The sequence below is a fragment of the Oryctolagus cuniculus genome, chromosome 6, assembly GCF_051225735.1.
Source record: "Oryctolagus cuniculus isolate XC-2025 breed Fujian yellow rabbit chromosome 6, ASM5122573v1, whole genome shotgun sequence".
NCBI lineage: Eukaryota > Metazoa > Chordata > Mammalia > Lagomorpha > Leporidae > Oryctolagus > Oryctolagus cuniculus.
In genome coordinates, this window is record NC_142872.1 from 153984102 (window position 1) to 154000255 (window position 16154).

Here is a 16154-nt window from a genome sequence, read left to right on the forward strand (position 1 = left end):
ATCTGGGAGGCAGGAACTCTGTTCCAGTCTGCCATGTGGGTGGCAGCAACCCAAGTACTTGGACCACCCTCCACAGTCTCCCAGGTGCATTAGCAGGAATCTGGATGAGAACCACAGAGTAGCCAGGACTTGAAAGGTTCACTCCAGTTTGGGATGTGGGCATCCTAAGCAACAGCTTCGCCCACTGTGCCATAACACCCATCTTTGTGGGCATGGATGCCGTTCTGCTGTCGTGACTGTGGTGGGCAGAATAATGGCCCCCAAAGATGGCTGTGTCCCCAACTCTAGAGCCTGTGAATAGGTTACCTTACAGGTCAAGAGGAGCTTTGCAGATGCAATTAAGGCCAAGGACTTTGAGGTGGGGAGATTGTCCTGCATCATCAGGGTGAGCTCAATGTAATCACCTTCCAAGTGGAAGAGGGGAGGCAGAGGCTTAGAGAAAACGCCGTGAAAACCGCAGCAGGATCAGAGGTGCTCTGCTGCTGTATTTTTTTTTTTTTTTTTTTTGACAGGCAGAGTTAGACAGAGAGAGAGACAGAGAGAAAGGTCTTCCTTTTCTGAAGGTTCACCCTCCAAAATGGCCACTACGGCCAGCGCGCTGCATGCTTCTGAAGCCAGGAGCCAGGTGCTTCTCTTGGTCTCCCATGCGGGTGCAGGGCCCAAGCACTTGGGCCATCCTCCACTGCCTTCCCAGCCACAGCAGAGAGCTGGACTGGAAGAGGGGCAACCGGGACAGAATCCGGCACCCTGACCAGGACTAGAACCCAGGGTGCTAGTGCCGCAGGCAGAGGATTAGCCAAGTGAGCCACGGCGCTGGCCAAGCTGCTGTATTTGAAAGCAGAGGAAGAGAGCTGTGACCTGTGGCTCATGAGCAGGCCCTGGAAGGTAGAAAAAGCCCAGAAGTAGATTCTTTCTTAGAGCTCCAGAAAGGACTTCAGCCCTTCTGTCACTTTGATCTTAGCCCAGTGAGACCTGTGTCAGACTTGTGATCTCTGTACATAGAGGATAATACATTTGTCTTTTTAAAAGCATTGCATCTATGGAGATTTGTCTTGGTAGCAATAGTTGTTCTTGATAGGAGTTGGTATAGTGGCTGGGCCCAGAGGCTTAGGAGCCAGCCTGCTTGGTTCCTCCCTCCCTCCCTCCCTCCCTCCCTCCCTCCCTTCCTTCCTTCCTTCCTTCCTTCCTTCCCTCTCTCTCTCCCTCCCTCCCTCCCTCCCTCCCTCCCTCCCTCTCTTTCTCCCTCCCTTTCTTTCTCCCTCCCTCTCTTTCTCCCTCCCTTTCTTTCTCCCTCCCTTTCTCCCTCCCTCCCTCCCTCCCTCCCTCCCTCCCTCCCTCCCTCCCTCCCTCCTTCTTTCCTTCTTTTTCTCTCTTTCTCTCTCTCTCTCTCTTTCTTTCTTAAGATTTATTTATTTTTATTTATTTACTTGAAAGAGTTACACAGAGGAGAGCAGAAAGAGAGAGAGAGGTCTTCCATCTGCTGGGTCACTTCCCAGATGGCCGCAACAGCCGGAGCTGAGCCTATCCGAAGCCAGGAGCCAGGAGCTTCTTCCAGGTCTCCCACGGGAGTGCAGGGGCCCAAGGGCTTGGGCCATCTTCTACTGTTTTCCCAGACCGTAGGAGAGAGCTGGATGGAAGTGGAGCAACCAGGACTTGAACTGGCACCCATATGGGATGCCAGTGTTTCAGGCCAGGGCTTTAACCCAATGTACCATAACATCGGCCTGATAATATCTATAACTCACAGATTTTCTGTTTGTTTTTTGTTTTGGTGGAGAATAAATGAGAATTCTGCGCCTGTGAAATGCCAGCCGCTCCACGCAGGTTTCCTCCACTAGGGAAATTGGAGTGCAGGCTTGGGAGGCAGACCATTGAGCTCCTCTCTCACAATTTGGAAACAAAATAGTTGTGTGTGTCCCCATTTCCTCATCTGGAAAGCAGGGCCAGGGACTGCAGGCTGGCTGGGGGCCAGGGTGTTCGGCAGGGTGAACAGTAGACACTCCAGAGGGGCAGTCACTGGTGTCACTGGATGGGCTGGGGTGTGGGGCTCAAGCCCTAGGCATCCTGCATCAGCGCCCTTCACTTTTCTTCGGAATAATTCAAGTTAGGAAGACCTCACCTCTCCCCGGGACAGTGCTTGGCTGCTAGTTGTAGGTGCTCAGCGATTGGTGAATGAATGAGTAAGAACAGAAACAGCTCTGGCTCTGCCCTACAGAAGCTCACAGGACAAGACCAGGCCTGGAGCCGAGCCAGGGTTTTGTGGTTGTCTTTAAAAAGAAACAAAACAAAGAAGTACTTCCTACCCGCTGACCTTGAACCTCTCAGCTCACTGGACCTCTCAGCCCTGCAGGGGAGCTCAGGCTGGGTGCCAGGTCTGGCTTTGCTCTGGGCTCTGCAGCCAGCCACACCTCAGCCCCCTCCTCCCAGGGCAGTGGAAAGTTCCCTGTCCCAGAGGTCCTGGTGCCTCATGGGAAGCAGCGCTCAGCCGACGCCTCCCAGGACACCACCTCTGCTTTATTTGAGGCTGTCACGGGGCCAGAGTTCCCCTCTGGGTAGGTGGGGGTCAAGTGCAAGAAAGAAGAATCACTGCCCGACGCTCTGGCCTGCGATTGTAGCAAGACTGTTTTCTGCATTTTTCCTGTCCCAGGCTGACCGGAAGCTGAGAAGGATGCGCTCCCTCCCTTGCCCCACGCTGGCTGCGCCTGTTGGTCGCCTGGGACCCTGCTCGAGGATTTTCGGAGCCTGTTGGATTCACAGTGACACCTGGCCCGCTGGGGAGGACACCGTGGAAGCATGCTGTGGAACCACGCCTGGATGTGTGTGATGACTGGGAGGAAGGACCTGACTGAGTGCATTGTGGATTCCTCAGCCCGGGTGTCCGTGGGAGACAGAGGACCTCAGCTGCCTACCAGGGCTGAGGTTTCCATCCTCGTGTAGGGCAGGAATGACTGGTTGGGTCTCCGCTGGTTCCCGCTGGGGCTCCCCTGTGACACGTAAGTCCCCATCTCTTCCTTGGGCATTGCTGGTACACGTTCCATCCAGTGCTCTCCCGAGTGTTAGGTGAGGCTGTCCTGGCGGATGGCTGAGGGTTCACAGTGTTGTGGCTGGTGGCATTTGAGGAGCTCATCTGCGCATCCGGCATGGAACTGGGTGCCTGGTGGGGACAGATGGAAAGGGAAGGTGCTTCCTGGGAGCCACCCCATTCCCTGTGGTGACGTGTGCCACCATCATACCTGCCACCACTCCTGATTGTCCTGGTTCAGCTGTCTGACTTCGTCTGCCCGGCTGTAAGTCCTGGGAGGCCAGGGTCTGTTTACCATGGCTGTGTGTTTTCCAGGCAGCACAGAGAGCCTGGTGCACGGCCTCCTGTTCTGTGGAAAGGGTGAGAGAGGACAGGAAGGTTCATGAGTTAGGACAGTGGAGGGTCAGTGGGAGGCTGTGTGTGGAGGGACAGTTTCTTGGCTCTGTGCTTAGAGGTGGGAGCAGCCCAAGGCCATGTGGTTGGGATTGTGAATGCTGGATGTGAGCAGTTGCCTGGCCTGGCTTTGAATCTCTAGCATGGATTCTCTTTGTGCCTTGGGGACACTGACTGCTGGATTTTAAAGATTTATTTATTTGAAAGGTGACAGAGCTATACAGAGATCTTCCATTCACTTGTTCACTGCCCAGATGGCTGCAATGGCCAGGGCTGAGCCAGGCTGAAGCCAGGAGCTTCATCCGGATCTCCCACGTGGGTGCAGGGGCCCAGACACTAGGGCAGTCTTCCACTGCTTTTCCCAGACCCTTAGCAGGGAGACGGATGGGACGTGGAGCAGCTGGGACATGAACCAGTGCCCTTGTGGGATGCGTTTTTACAGGTGGAGCTTTACCTGCTGAGCCACAGTGTCAGCCTGGATTCCTTTCTCTTCCCCATGTGCAGGGTGCAGTGAGTGTCATTGTAGACACCAGTGTGTGGATCTCAGGGGAGGCACCCAGCACTGAGTAAGAAAGTGCAGTATTGGCTGAGGTGGCTTTTGGGGAGGGTGCCGGTAGCTTGGGCCTTGCAAGTCTTTCTGAGTAGATCCAGCTAGGCAGTGCTGCTGGCCTTGGAACAGGGCACTACTGGCTGTCGTGGACAGCTGGTTGAGGGTCACAGTCCCTGGAGCCTTGGGAAGGCTGAGTGGCAGGGCAGTGGCAGGTGAGGAGGGAGCTTTGTGCCTGCCTGTGGTCAGAGCAGCTGAGCTTGTCCACAAAGGGCTACTGTGGTTCTGCAGCAGATGAGCAGAGGGAACTTAGTGCATCTCCCAGGGACGTTGCGCTGCCCAAAGGAGAGTGGACCAAGTGCTCAGGTCTCCAGGGCCTCCGGGCATTTGGCTTCCAGGAGCACACGTGAGGCCCAGACATCATGTGTGGCTGGGGCTGGGCTCCGGGTTCCACTCAGGCCGGCGGTGCTTTCTCAGACAGGCTTCTGTGACTCCCTGGTGTGAGTCCTGTCCCGTGTGGCTGTCACACACTGGCCATCCACCCCTCCTTGGTGTGCTGCAACTTTATATTCACCTGTACCAGTCGCCTGACTGCACGTCTCTCACACCCCAGAAAGTCCACTCTGAGCCGAGCAAACCTGGTTGTCTTGCTGACAGGCCGGACACACAGCAGACCTGGTCAGATGGCCACTCTCGGTTTTTTTTCGGCTTCCCTGAGGACAGACAGAAGGGAATCACTGTCTTAGCAACTGTGTGGCTTATTCAGCCGACAGTCTCATGGGGCAGGGGGAGGGTGCCCATTTCACAGCTGAGAGCCATGAGAGTCTGAGAGGCCACGTAACTTGTCCAGGGGGCTACTTTTTTAGGAACAGGCCAAACAGAGAACCCAAGAATAGCCTGATGTCTTACACTGAGCCAGGCCTTTCCGAAGGGGCAAGACTTTTACTTCCGGGTCTTTGGGAGGGGCTGTGATGAGTGCTGGCTGCTGGGAAAGGCTTCTTGGGTCCTTAGACCTGGGTGTGCTCCTGACTCTCTGGAGAGACAGCGTCTAACTGAGGGATGCCCCGCTGCACCTGGGGAGGGAGTGGGATTGGGTTGGGAGCCTGTGTCCTTGGGTAAGTGGGGACTTGCCATGCAGCGTGATGGGTACTGGGCTCCTGTGCTGTGTCCAAGCAGGGGCAGGGGGAGGAGTCATTGCAGGGAGGGGCTGCCGAGGACTTGGGGGTGGTTTTCCAGGGCTGGGAGATTCGGCTGGAGTGGCAGGGGTGAGCAGAGCTATCCTGGGATGTGAGGGGCTGGGTTGGGGATGGTGGGGCACAGCCTGGCCCCTCTCAGTCTTTCTGCCTTCCCAGGCCTCTGACTTCTCCTTGCTTTCTCCCCCTACCCTCCCGTGTGGCAGCTGCACCTCACTTATCACTGGGCCCACAGCTCTGTTTTTCTGCTTTTATCTGCTGCTCCCTGGAACTACCCCATTGTGGTGGTCCTGGTTATCTCCTCACTGGGGGACAAGGGTGGGCTCAGGCCCTGAGGGTGAGCATTGAGCAGTAAGACTCTGGGCCGTGTCTGTGTGTCTGCGTGGAGGTTTCCCTTGGGGCTGGTGTTGTGGTGTAGTGGGTAAAGCCACTGCCTGTGCCTGGGCGTCAGTTTGTGTCCTGGCTACTTTACTTCTAATCCAGCTCCCTGCTAAGGGGCCTGGGAAAGCAGCAGAAGATGGCCCAAGTGTCTGGGCCCCTGACACCTACATGGGAGACCCGGATGAAGCTCCTGGCTTCAGCCTGGCCCAGCGCTGATCATTGTGGCCATCTGGAAAGTAAACCAACGGATGGAAGATCTCTTTTTCTCCCTCTCTCTCTGCAGCTCTGACTTTCAAATGAATAAATAAATCTTGAAAAAAGAAAGAAAAGCCGGCGCCGCGGCTCACTAGGCTAATCCTCCGCCTGCGGCACCGGCACACCGGGTTCTAGTCCCTGTCAGGGCGCCAGATTCTGTCCCGGTTGCCCCTCTTCCAGGCCAGCTCTCTGCTGTGACCAGGGAGTGCAGTGGAGGATGGCCCAAGTGCTTGGGCCCTGCACCCCATGGGAGACCAGGAGAAGTACCTGGATCCTGCCATCGGATCAGCGCAGTGCGCCGGTTGCAGCGCACTGGCCGTGGCGGCCATTGGAGGGTGAACCAACGGCAAAGGAAGACCTTCCTCTCTGTCTCTCTCTCACTGTCCACTCTGCCTGTCAAAAAAAAAAAAAAGAAAAAAAAAAAAGAAAAAAAAAAAAAGAGGAGCTGTTTGTTAAGCCAGGCTGTGTGCAGAGCACACACCAGCCATTATTCCACTCAACCCTCAAACAGCTGTGGGGTAGGCAGCATTGTCGCGACCTCTTTCTCTGCAGAAGTGAGTGGAGCACAGGGAGGCACAGCCGGTGTCCCCGGGAGCACAGTCCAGGTCTGACTTCAGTGCCCCTGACTACCTGGCCCAGAGAGAGAGGTGTGGCTTCTGTTCCTTTCTTGCCCCTGCGACGGTGACCCTGGACAGATGGCCCCTCTTCCCTGGGCCTTTTGTGGTGTCCTCCTCGATCGGGGAGCCGTGGTTTCTTGTGTACACAGGGACACTGCAGAGTGACAGGGGTGCTCGGATACTTGCGTTCAGATGCTGGAGCCTACCGCGATGTAGCTCTGTGCACTAGGCCCAGGCCCTTGGATTCGTCAGCCACACAGTGTGTGGGTGGTGCTGGTGGTGGTGCCAGTGCTGGGGCTACCAGTGCTGCTGGTGTTTCCTGGGTCCAGGGCGGCTCAGCCGGTTTGTTCTGGTGTTTGGCTGAACAGTTGGCGTTTCTGCTTGTAGCCCAGGCTCTGTGGGCTTGGTCTCCTCTCTGAGATCTGCCGTCTGCACTTGGAAGAACGCTATTCTTGAGCCCTGTGGTCCCAGACTGCTGCCAGTGCAGGCAACCTGTGTGTGTCCTACTGCTGGGCCCCTGCGGTGACTGACAGCTCCCTCTGCCTCTCGGGGACCTTCCTACTCTGCAGACAGCCTGAGACGGCTTAGCGCCTGGACCCTGGGAGTCTGCTTGGGGTGGTGTGACAGGGGTCCATGACTCGCTGTCCCAGGACACTTGGGGAACGGCTGTGGGGCTCCTTAAGAGCTGGTGTTTATGAGTGCCTGGAACGTGTCTGGTCAACCTTGAACTTGGCTGTGGTGGGAGTCAAGTCCCTGTTGCACACGTACAAACCCAAGCTCAGGGACACCCAGAAAGCTGCGGTCCACCTGTAGTGATTGCACAGCTGCTGTGGCTTGCTTTCAATCTCAGCGACCCTGCCTTACATGCAAGATGACATCATGTTATAAAGAGCAAGGTTTTTTTTTAGATCTATTTATTTATTAAAAGGGAGAGATGTGTATATATTTCCTATCCGCTGGCTCACTCCCCAGATGGCTGCAATAGCCGGTCTAGGCTGGCCCAGGAGCCAGGAGCCTGGAACTCCATCCTGGTCTCCCACTTGGGTGGCAGGGGCCCAGGTACTTGGGCCGTCTTCTACTGCCTTCCTAGGTGCATTAGCAGGGAGCAGGATCAGAGGTGGAGTAGCCAGGCCTCAAACTGGTGCTCTGATATGGGATGCCAGTGTTGTAGATGGCAGCTCAACCTACTGTGCCAAAACACTGGCCCCTGGGTAGGCATTTTTTTTTAAAAAGCATTTCTTTTATATTCGCTTGAACGTGAATGAGAAAGAGACTGCAATTGACACATGAGACTTGTGACTTGCAGTTATTACTCCTTAGGATGTACATAGTTCACCTTTGTGAAAATCCCAAGGTAGCAGCAGGTGGCCCTAGCACTCCTGAAGAGCAAGACCTCCAGCAGTTTGTCCTGCTGTGGCCCTGATCGCGGCCTGGGAGGCAGTGTCTGAGCCTGTGATGTGAGTTAATCTGTGTCCTGCCTCACACCAGCTGAGACTTGAACCACGGAGCTCCCGCCTGAATCGGGCAGATCCCTGAGGAAGTGGCCGCATGCGCAACTTGGTTTGCAGTTAGATTGCACGCAGAGCGACTCAGAACCACAGTGCCTCGCTCTTAATTCTGCTCACATTGACCGCGGCTTCTGATTTCCTCTCTGCCAGCTCTTTTTCTTGAGCTCCCAAGGTTTTCTGATCAGCCCTTCTATTGCTCTGTGAGATAAAATTTGCAGTGGTAAATATTCCCACTCGGCAGTCAATTGCTGACTTATTTCTTCATTTCTGTCATTCATTTCTCTTTGATAAATTGGAGATAATACTATCTGCAATGTGAGATTTTTGTGAGAATTAAACAACAGAATGTATTGAAGGGCTTAATCTGGTGCCTGTCATATAATACGTATTTAGGGAATGCAACTATTTTTAAGCAAAAGGCTGAAACGGAATTAGGAGATCAAAACTTGGAGGCGGAGAGAAATAAAAAAAATGCTGAAGATGAATGAGTTACAAAAATGTAGCATTCGTTTTAGCTCTGAGCTTTCTGGTGAGCACAACTCGCTGAGTAGGTTATATTTGTGTCTAAATGAAGGATTGGCAAGCGTTTTCCATGAAGGGCTAGATCGTAAATATTTTCTGCTTTGAGGGCCTTCAGTTTTTAACTAGTCAGTCTGCCTGAGTATCTGGAAAGCAGCCTGCCTATGAGTGGGCGTGGCTGTGTGCCAATAAAACTTTATTTACAAGAAGTGGCACGGGGCCTGTAAGCTGTAGTTTGTTGTTGGTCTATGAGGGTAACTAGTCGCTGAAAGACATTTCTCCTGGATCATAAACACTAGGGAGAAATTTGTTGCAAGATGTAATATTTATATGAGACTTGTTAAATAGCATATGGACAGCGCTTCCATTAGTTTTTACAGAAAATGCAGAAGGCGGCCTTCCCACGGCTGGCGCTCCCGTGTTCAGCTCCCGGCATTTATGGAGCGCTCGCTGCGTCTGAGGCTCAGTGCACGTGGGCTTTGGCAGAGGGTGATCTCAGGGATGGTGCAGCGAGTTCAGCGTGCAGGGTTTGCAGGCTGGAGCGCACTTCGGCCGCGGTGGTGATTCTAGTGGGTGTTGGGTTGTCCAGTGTCCTGCCTTGGAGTGCCTGTGTCTTCCAAAGCCCGCGTGCTCTTTCACAGGTAGTTACAGCTTTCAGAGACTATGGTGTTGGGAGCAAAGCTGAGCCAGCTGTTGTACCTTTGCAGTTTCACAACTGAGTGACTTCAAGTCCTCAGGCTGTTTGAGCCTCCCCTTCTTCATCTGCAAACCGCATGCCTCCCGACTCTCCAGTTCTTTCCCCAGTGCTGGGCAGCTGGTACTTGCTCTCTAAATGTTAGTTTTCGCTCTGTGGGAGCTCCAGCCTCACCCCAGGGAACAGCCCTGGCTCTGCCGGCTGGCACCTGTGGGAGTGAGGATGGCAGCTCCTCCTCCCAGGCTAGTATTCAGAGGAAAAAATGCTTGAGAAAACACTGGCATGTGGAATTCTCAAGTTAATGAAGGGGGCAGATTCCAGAGGGTCTATGACTTCCTGCTCTCTCCTCAACCCCTGTGATCCCTAAACAAGTCTGGAGGCAAATGAAGGTTTGTACTCATGGTGGTGCGAATGAAGTCTCACGCAGTGGGGCAGGACCATGGCCTTGGCTGCTGGAAGCCTGGCCTGGGTGGTGGTATTTGAGACTCTCCCCAGCCTGCAGCACCCAGCGCAGACAAGGCTTGGAGAAGCAGAATGAGTGCATTTGATCCTGGTGGTCCAGAGGAGGGAGGAGGAGGAGAGTGAGGAGTTTGAAGATGCAGCCTTCCTCACAAACGCAAGAGGCAACATTTTGCTCTTCATGTGGCCCTTGGGCCCTTGGTGCTGTGTGTGGTTTAATGGCGTAGGAACCAGAGATCAGACAGTTGCTGACTGCTGCAGTCTCAAGATACCTTCTGTGTTTCTGGCTCCTGAAACCTTCAGGCGGAAGGTTTTGGAAACCAGAGCGAGGCAGTGAAGTTACCATAATTGGTGGCCACCCTGGGTTGGATTTGGCCAGGCAGCAGAGGTGAGCAGGGTACCTTCCTCCAACTCTGGGGTGCAGGTGGCCATGGTGAGCCTGCAAGGAGCACCGTGGCTTTGGCTGTGAGCTTCTGTTCCACTTGGCCCTGGGGGCTCTGTGCCTCTCCTCTTGCCAGAAAGTGGATTATTTCCTGGGCTGAGGGGTGAGAACACAGGGTAGGGGCTTCCTCCTCCTTTCTAAATTTTTTTATTTCTTAGTTTTTGCATATTTGAAAGGCAAAGAGAAAGAGACAGAAACAGGAAGTGCTAGATCTTCCATCTGGTGATTCACCCCCAAGTGCCCACAAGAGCTAAGGCTGCACCAGGCTGAAGCCAAGAGCATGGAACTCCGTCTTGGTTTCCCACACAGGTGGCAGGGACCCTTGTACTTGAGCCATCACCTGCTGCCTTGCAGGCTGCTCAGTAGCAGGAAGCTGAGATCAGAAGCGGAGCTGGATTCAAACCCAGGCACTGATACGGGCTGCGGTTGTCTCAAGCAGTCTTAACCTGCGTCAGATGCCCAGCCCTCCCCCTTTCTTTGTCTTGCAGTCCTGTTACGACTTTGGCCACATGCTGATAGCTGGGTCTCCAGGCAGTTGTTGGGGAAGGGGTCTCCCCTCCCATCTGTCTCTCTGCCGCCATCTCTCCCTGCACACGGACTGGGGGTTCTGGGGAGACAGGGCCAGCCTCCCCTGATTACTGGGAAGTGTGCTGAACCCCTCTCCTCCCACGTTGGCTTATCTGGCTCCCGCCAAGAAGCAGCTGCTGGTGGTGAGGTCTCTGAGTCACTCAGAGGTTCTGGACCGGCTGCTGTGGGAGGTGAAGACATAAACAAATGAACATCAGCCAGGCCACACATGCCCAGCTTTCTGGTCACCCCCCCAGCCCCAGAAACTCCTTGATGTGTGTTCAGGAAATGTGAGATTCTTCGAGTAAAAGTAAAGTTTCTGATGCAGAAATGCTCTGGGGAGCTTGGTGTGAGGTATGTCAGAAAAATCCAGGGCCAGGTGAGCCAGGGGCTTTCTGGCTGTGTGGCCTTGAGAGGGCCGCTTGACCACTCTGGGCTGCACTTCCCTCCCTGGAGCAGTTGGCTATTGTGAAATTAGAGGATCTTAGCCGCGAACGCTGAAGGGAATTCGGATTTGCAAGTCACAGTGGCTTTGTGACTGTCCTATTTTCTGCCTGTTGAGTCAGCTCGGGCGACTCCGTCAGGGCCTGGAGCCGAGTGGCAGTCCTTGTGCCCCTCATGTGCTTGTGCGGGGGACAAATGAGTCACCGCTGGGAACAGGGCTGAGAGCTGGACAGCCCAGCGTTGTGCGATTGCATTTCATCCCCCGAGAGGTCTGGAAAGGGGCACAGCTGCAGCCCAGGGTGACCTGAGCCTGCACGCTCCGCAAGGGGCTGGGCGGGCAGAGGCGGTGGGGCAGGCACATTCTCCCCAGGCCAGGAACCACCAACCCTGGGCACACGTTCCAGACCAGCAGACAGGCGGCTGGGCCTTGCCTGTGTGGTGGTCACTGGGCACATGAGTGCCCAGGGCTTCTGGGTTTTCCCTGCTCTCCACTGCCTGGCGGAATGCGGCCATGTTCTAGAATCTGCTAAGAATCTGTCTTGTTCTCACCCCCAACTCCATGCCCACCCCCCGGGATTAGCAGGTGCTAATGACCTGACCTTGGATCTTGCCTTGAGGAACCAGAACAAATGACGTGGCAGGTCCCTGAGCCCTGAGCCGGTTCTCCCACTCCCCGTCCCTCTTTGTTTGGAGGCACGGTTCCTGAACTCGGGGTGTACAGGTAACGTTTAGACACTTTGATTCCACATCTGCTTGGGGGGCTGTTGGTAGCACTCTGGCATGTGTTTAAAATCTCCCCCACCCCCCACACCTCCAAGTTGCTCTGCTTTCCAAGTGAATCAAAATAAATAAACTTTATGAAACAAAGAAACTTCATGGGCAGGTGATTCTCTTCTCACTCGGCATTAGGCTTGGATTCGTTTGTTCCTCACGTGGTAGATCTGGGGGTGGTTGCCAGGGTTTTGCTGCAGGAAACAGCTAAGTGGTGATGCCCTGGTGCACGGTTCGGGTGCATGCCTGGGTGTAGCCCTGGGGGCCCAGAGCACAGTGAGTGCACGTCGCATTGCCACATCACTCTCCATTGGAACACTCTGCCCCAGGGTTTCCCCCCTTTGAGCCCAGGGAACTTGAGGGCAGAGGTTGTTGGTGCTGGCTTGTGCATCTTGGGCTGGGCAGCAGTGCCTGGCACTGGGTACAAGCCTGGGTTGTGCTTGGAAGAAGGGGTTCTGGAAGGAGATGAGGCTACTGCCCAGGAGATGTTCAGAGCCAGGGTGTAGAAGGGGCGGGATCCTGGGGACCCTCTGCAGCAGTGACAATTTAACAGCAGCAAGAGAAACAGAAGTCAAGTCTGGGAGCGTGACGTAGACACGGGTGCTGAAAGGGACCCTGTGCGAAGACCAGCAGAAGGTCCTGGGCACTGTTGGGAAGTCGGATATGCAGGTGTGGGTACTGGAGCGGGACACTGGGTTTGCTGGGAATGGGATGCTGGTGGGGCTGGGGTGTTGGCTGCCTCCCTTCCCTGAGCTGTCGGGTGAGCTGATGGCTGGGGAAGAGTTTTCTCTAAGATGGGTATTTCTTCTGGACCTGCATACCGGCAGTTCTCACTTAGGAGAACATCTAATCCCTACACCCCTGTTCTGTCTTCACATTCACAGGCACTGTCCAGTCAGCTACTATTTGCTGTGTCCCTACCATGTGCCGGCCAGTGCATTGGGCAGTGGTGGCCCGTGGGTCCCATGGAATGTGTAGATGCCTCCGCTGGCAGCTTACCTGGCCTTGTCTTATTTTTACCACTGTAGCACCTTTGTTGTTTCCATTGTTCAGGTGAGGAAACTGAGTTGCAGTCCGGCTCCCAGCTGTGGTCTCAGGCAGTCTTTCCGGTCCTGTGCCACGGGTGCAGCTGTGGCTCGTCTACTAGCACCGACTGGGCTGGGTTGTAAACCCTGGCTCAGCCATTTGTGCTTGTGATCTCAGGCAAGGTATTTAACTTTGCTTAACCTCAGTTTCCTCATCTGTAAAGTGGGATTATCGCGGTCCTTCTGTGTGGGAAGAGTTCGAGGTTTAAATGAGATGTTGCAGTGAAGCATTTAGCACAGTGCCCATGTACACCAGGTGTTTGCTGAAGCCTGGTCTTGTTCTGGCCGCCAGTTCACTGTGAGGGACCTCGAAGCACTTCAGAGAGGGTGAGGAACTTGCAGGTGGCCACACAATCAGCTCACCTTCCTCCAAATTGGAGCTCTAATGACCACCGGGGTTGCATTCTTTTTCCTGCAAATTTCTTTGTCCTTGATGATAAGTGAAAGAACCTTGAGAGCTGGATTTAGATAGGAAGAGAATGCCTGGGCAACACGTGCTGGGTTAATTAAGCCATTCCTGGGGTTTCATTTGTTCTCCAGTTAGCACCAACATAAATCCTCCAGGTGGCTCTGAGGCTTCCAGTTAGCATTGCATTTTGCATTCAGACAGTGCTAGCAGGTTGCACCTTCATGGGGATAGTCAGTGTTTAGATAGGAGGGAAGATGGGGTGGTTGGGCTCAGGCTGAACAGATTGTGCCCCTCGGGGTTTGATGCATGGGTGAGCAGTGGCTTAGAGGACACACCTGATGTCCTGTGTGCGCCCAGGGTGTGGGAGGAGAGGGGCGGTGGAGGGTGGGGTGGGTGTGCACTGTGAAAGCCACCGCCCTCCCTTGCTTGTGTGGTCTGCTGTTTGTGTCTTGTTCCCGTGCATTCTGTCAGATGTCAAGGTCTTAGGCCTAAGGGAAGAGGGCGTCGGTGTGGTTGGTGTGCAGGCCTGGGGCCCTGCTTCTGCTGCAGTGGCTACCCTTTTTGGAAGGCCCACTCTGTCCCAGAATTTAAATGACTGTCCCAGCGACCCCAAGTCACCTTCACCTTAGAGGTCTGAGAACAGAGGCTCGGGGAAGGGTAGGCACTGAGCGAGTAAGGCATCCAGCCTCCCCAGGCTGCCTGCTTTGTATCTGCCAGAAGCTTCCAAATTCTGCACGGCCCATGGCAGGGCCTGGTCCTTGGTGGACAGCAGAGGCCTTGGAAGACCCCCAGGCCTGTGGGAAGCTGGATCCTTGCGCCTGGTGGAAGTGACCCCGAGTTGCTCTTCTGCAGGATCTCAGGAGTCTGCCACAGGGCCAGCTCTGAGGATAACAGGAAGTTATACTCCAGCTTCACTGGCCTGCTGAAGGGTGGGGGAGGCTGGTGGGCAGGGTGGGCAGTGCAGTAGAAAGGAAAAAGCCAGCTCCACACAGCCCCGTCTGTGCTGCCATGAATCCCTGAGTTATTACATGGTGCAGTGGATGCCTGGAAGTGGGGCAGGAGGCCTGGGCTACAGAAAGACCATGTGTTATCATCACATAATCTCAAGAGTCTTCCCCATTTTATTTTATTTTTAAAAATTATTTATTTGAGGGGCCGGTGCCGTGGCTCACTTGGTTAATCCTCTGCCTGCGGCACCAGCATCCCATATGGGTGCCGGGTTCTAGTCCCGGTTGCTCCTCTTCCAGTCCAGCTCTCTGCTGTGGCCCCGGAAGGCAGTGGAGGATGGCCCAAGTGCTTGGGCCCCTGCACCTGCATGGGAGACCCGGAGGATGCTCCTGGCTCCGGATCAGCGTAGCTCCGGCCGTAGTGGCTATTTGGGGGGTGGTGAACCAGCGGAAGGAAGACCTTTCTCTCTCTCTCTCTCTCTCTCTCTCTCTCCCTCACTGTCTAACTCTATCTGTCAAATAAATAAAAAAAATTATTTATTTGAAAGGCAGAGCCATGTGGGTGAGGGAAGAGAGAGAGAGAAAGAGAGAGCAAGAGAGAGAGACTGAGACCATCTCTCTACTGGTTCACTTCCAAAATGTCTGTAACAGTTGGGTCTGGGCCAGGCTGCATCGAGGAGCCTGGAATTCCATTGTGGTCTCCCTGACAGGTGGCAGGGGCTCAAGTACTTTGGGCCATCTTCCACTGCCTTCCCAGGCACATTAACAGGGAGCTGGATCAGAAGCAGAGCAGCAGGGACTCAAACCATTGCTCTGATATGGGATGCCAGCATCACCAGTGTTGGTGCCACAAGGCCAGCCCCAGTCCCTCACCTTGCTCTCTAAGCTGTGGGTTTCGGATTTGCCAAGTCAAGGATTTATGGAGGTTACGAGGAGGGGGTGTTTGGCCAGCGTTGGGAAAGGATGGCAGCTGAAGAACGGAGAAGTGTGGTTCCACACCCAACCCCTTCCTGACGGTGGTGCCCTTGGGACGGTGGCCTCCCTGGCCTGGGGTTGTGCCCAAGCTCCAGTGACTAAAGGTAGAATTCCATTTCACTTCTATTGAGCTGTGAATCTTTCATGGCTTTCTCTGTCTGAATTTTATGGCTACCTCATCTTTTTGGAACCCCTTTCTCTCTCTTTTTTTTGAGTCATAGGTTGAGGCCAACTTTGTGGTCCAACTCCACCAAACAACCCAACTCTGGTCTGCTGTGCGTGGTCATTTTGGAAGTCCTGAGCCATGAGTTTTCCAAGTGGCTGGTGTTAGGAGCATAGGTCCTCGGTGTTTGCGCATGTGTCGGGGGTCACCGTCCTTCCAGGTTCCGTCCTAACTCTCGAGGGAGCTTCTCGTGGAAAGTGCCGTGTCAGTTACCTTCAGATGGGACCGTGAGGACTGCTGGTTTCCCGGCTCCCCGTGAACTGGGTGGAGAAACACGAGGAGTGCAGGTGCAGGAGCCCTGCAGAGCTCTGCACTAGCACAGGCCCCAGACGTGGGGGAGGCTGTGGCTCTACAGGGACGGTTTCTGGGGACTCTGTCTCCTCTGCCAGGCCACACCCGATCCTGGCTTTGAACCCAGCAAAGGCCCCTGTGACTAGCGTGGCTGAATCAGTGTCTCCACTCTTAACTCACTTGGCCCTTGGCTCTTTCCCAGGGGGATCACTGTCTCTCCTGCAAGTCTGTGTTTCTGGGCCCAGGTTTGGCCCACTTTGTATTTCAATGCTCTTAAGATAGAGCCGGCGGGGTGGTGCAGTGGGTAAAGCTGCTGCCTCTGATACTGGCATCCCCAGATCAGGCGGAACAACAGCACAGCCCTGCCACCTGTTCACAGGGATGCCCTTCAGAGAGAGGAGCTCTGGGTTTG

At 54.6% G+C, this 16154-nt stretch overlaps 1 long non-coding RNA gene across 43 annotated transcripts in view; it reads left to right on the forward strand.

Moving 5' to 3' along the window:
• The window catches only part of LOC103348133 (uncharacterized), a 263711-nt gene that overhangs the window by 85775 nt on the left and 161782 nt on the right, over positions 1-16154 (forward strand). For 28 of the 43 annotated variants that reach the window (XR_016235958.1, XR_011389549.2, XR_016235947.1 and 25 more), the window contains one exon: positions 2648-2993. The exons of the other annotated variants lie outside the window; for them this stretch is intronic. This is a non-coding gene — a long non-coding RNA (uncharacterized LOC103348133). The remainder of the gene's footprint in view (positions 1-2647; positions 2994-16154) is intronic. 43 annotated transcript variants of the gene reach the window in all.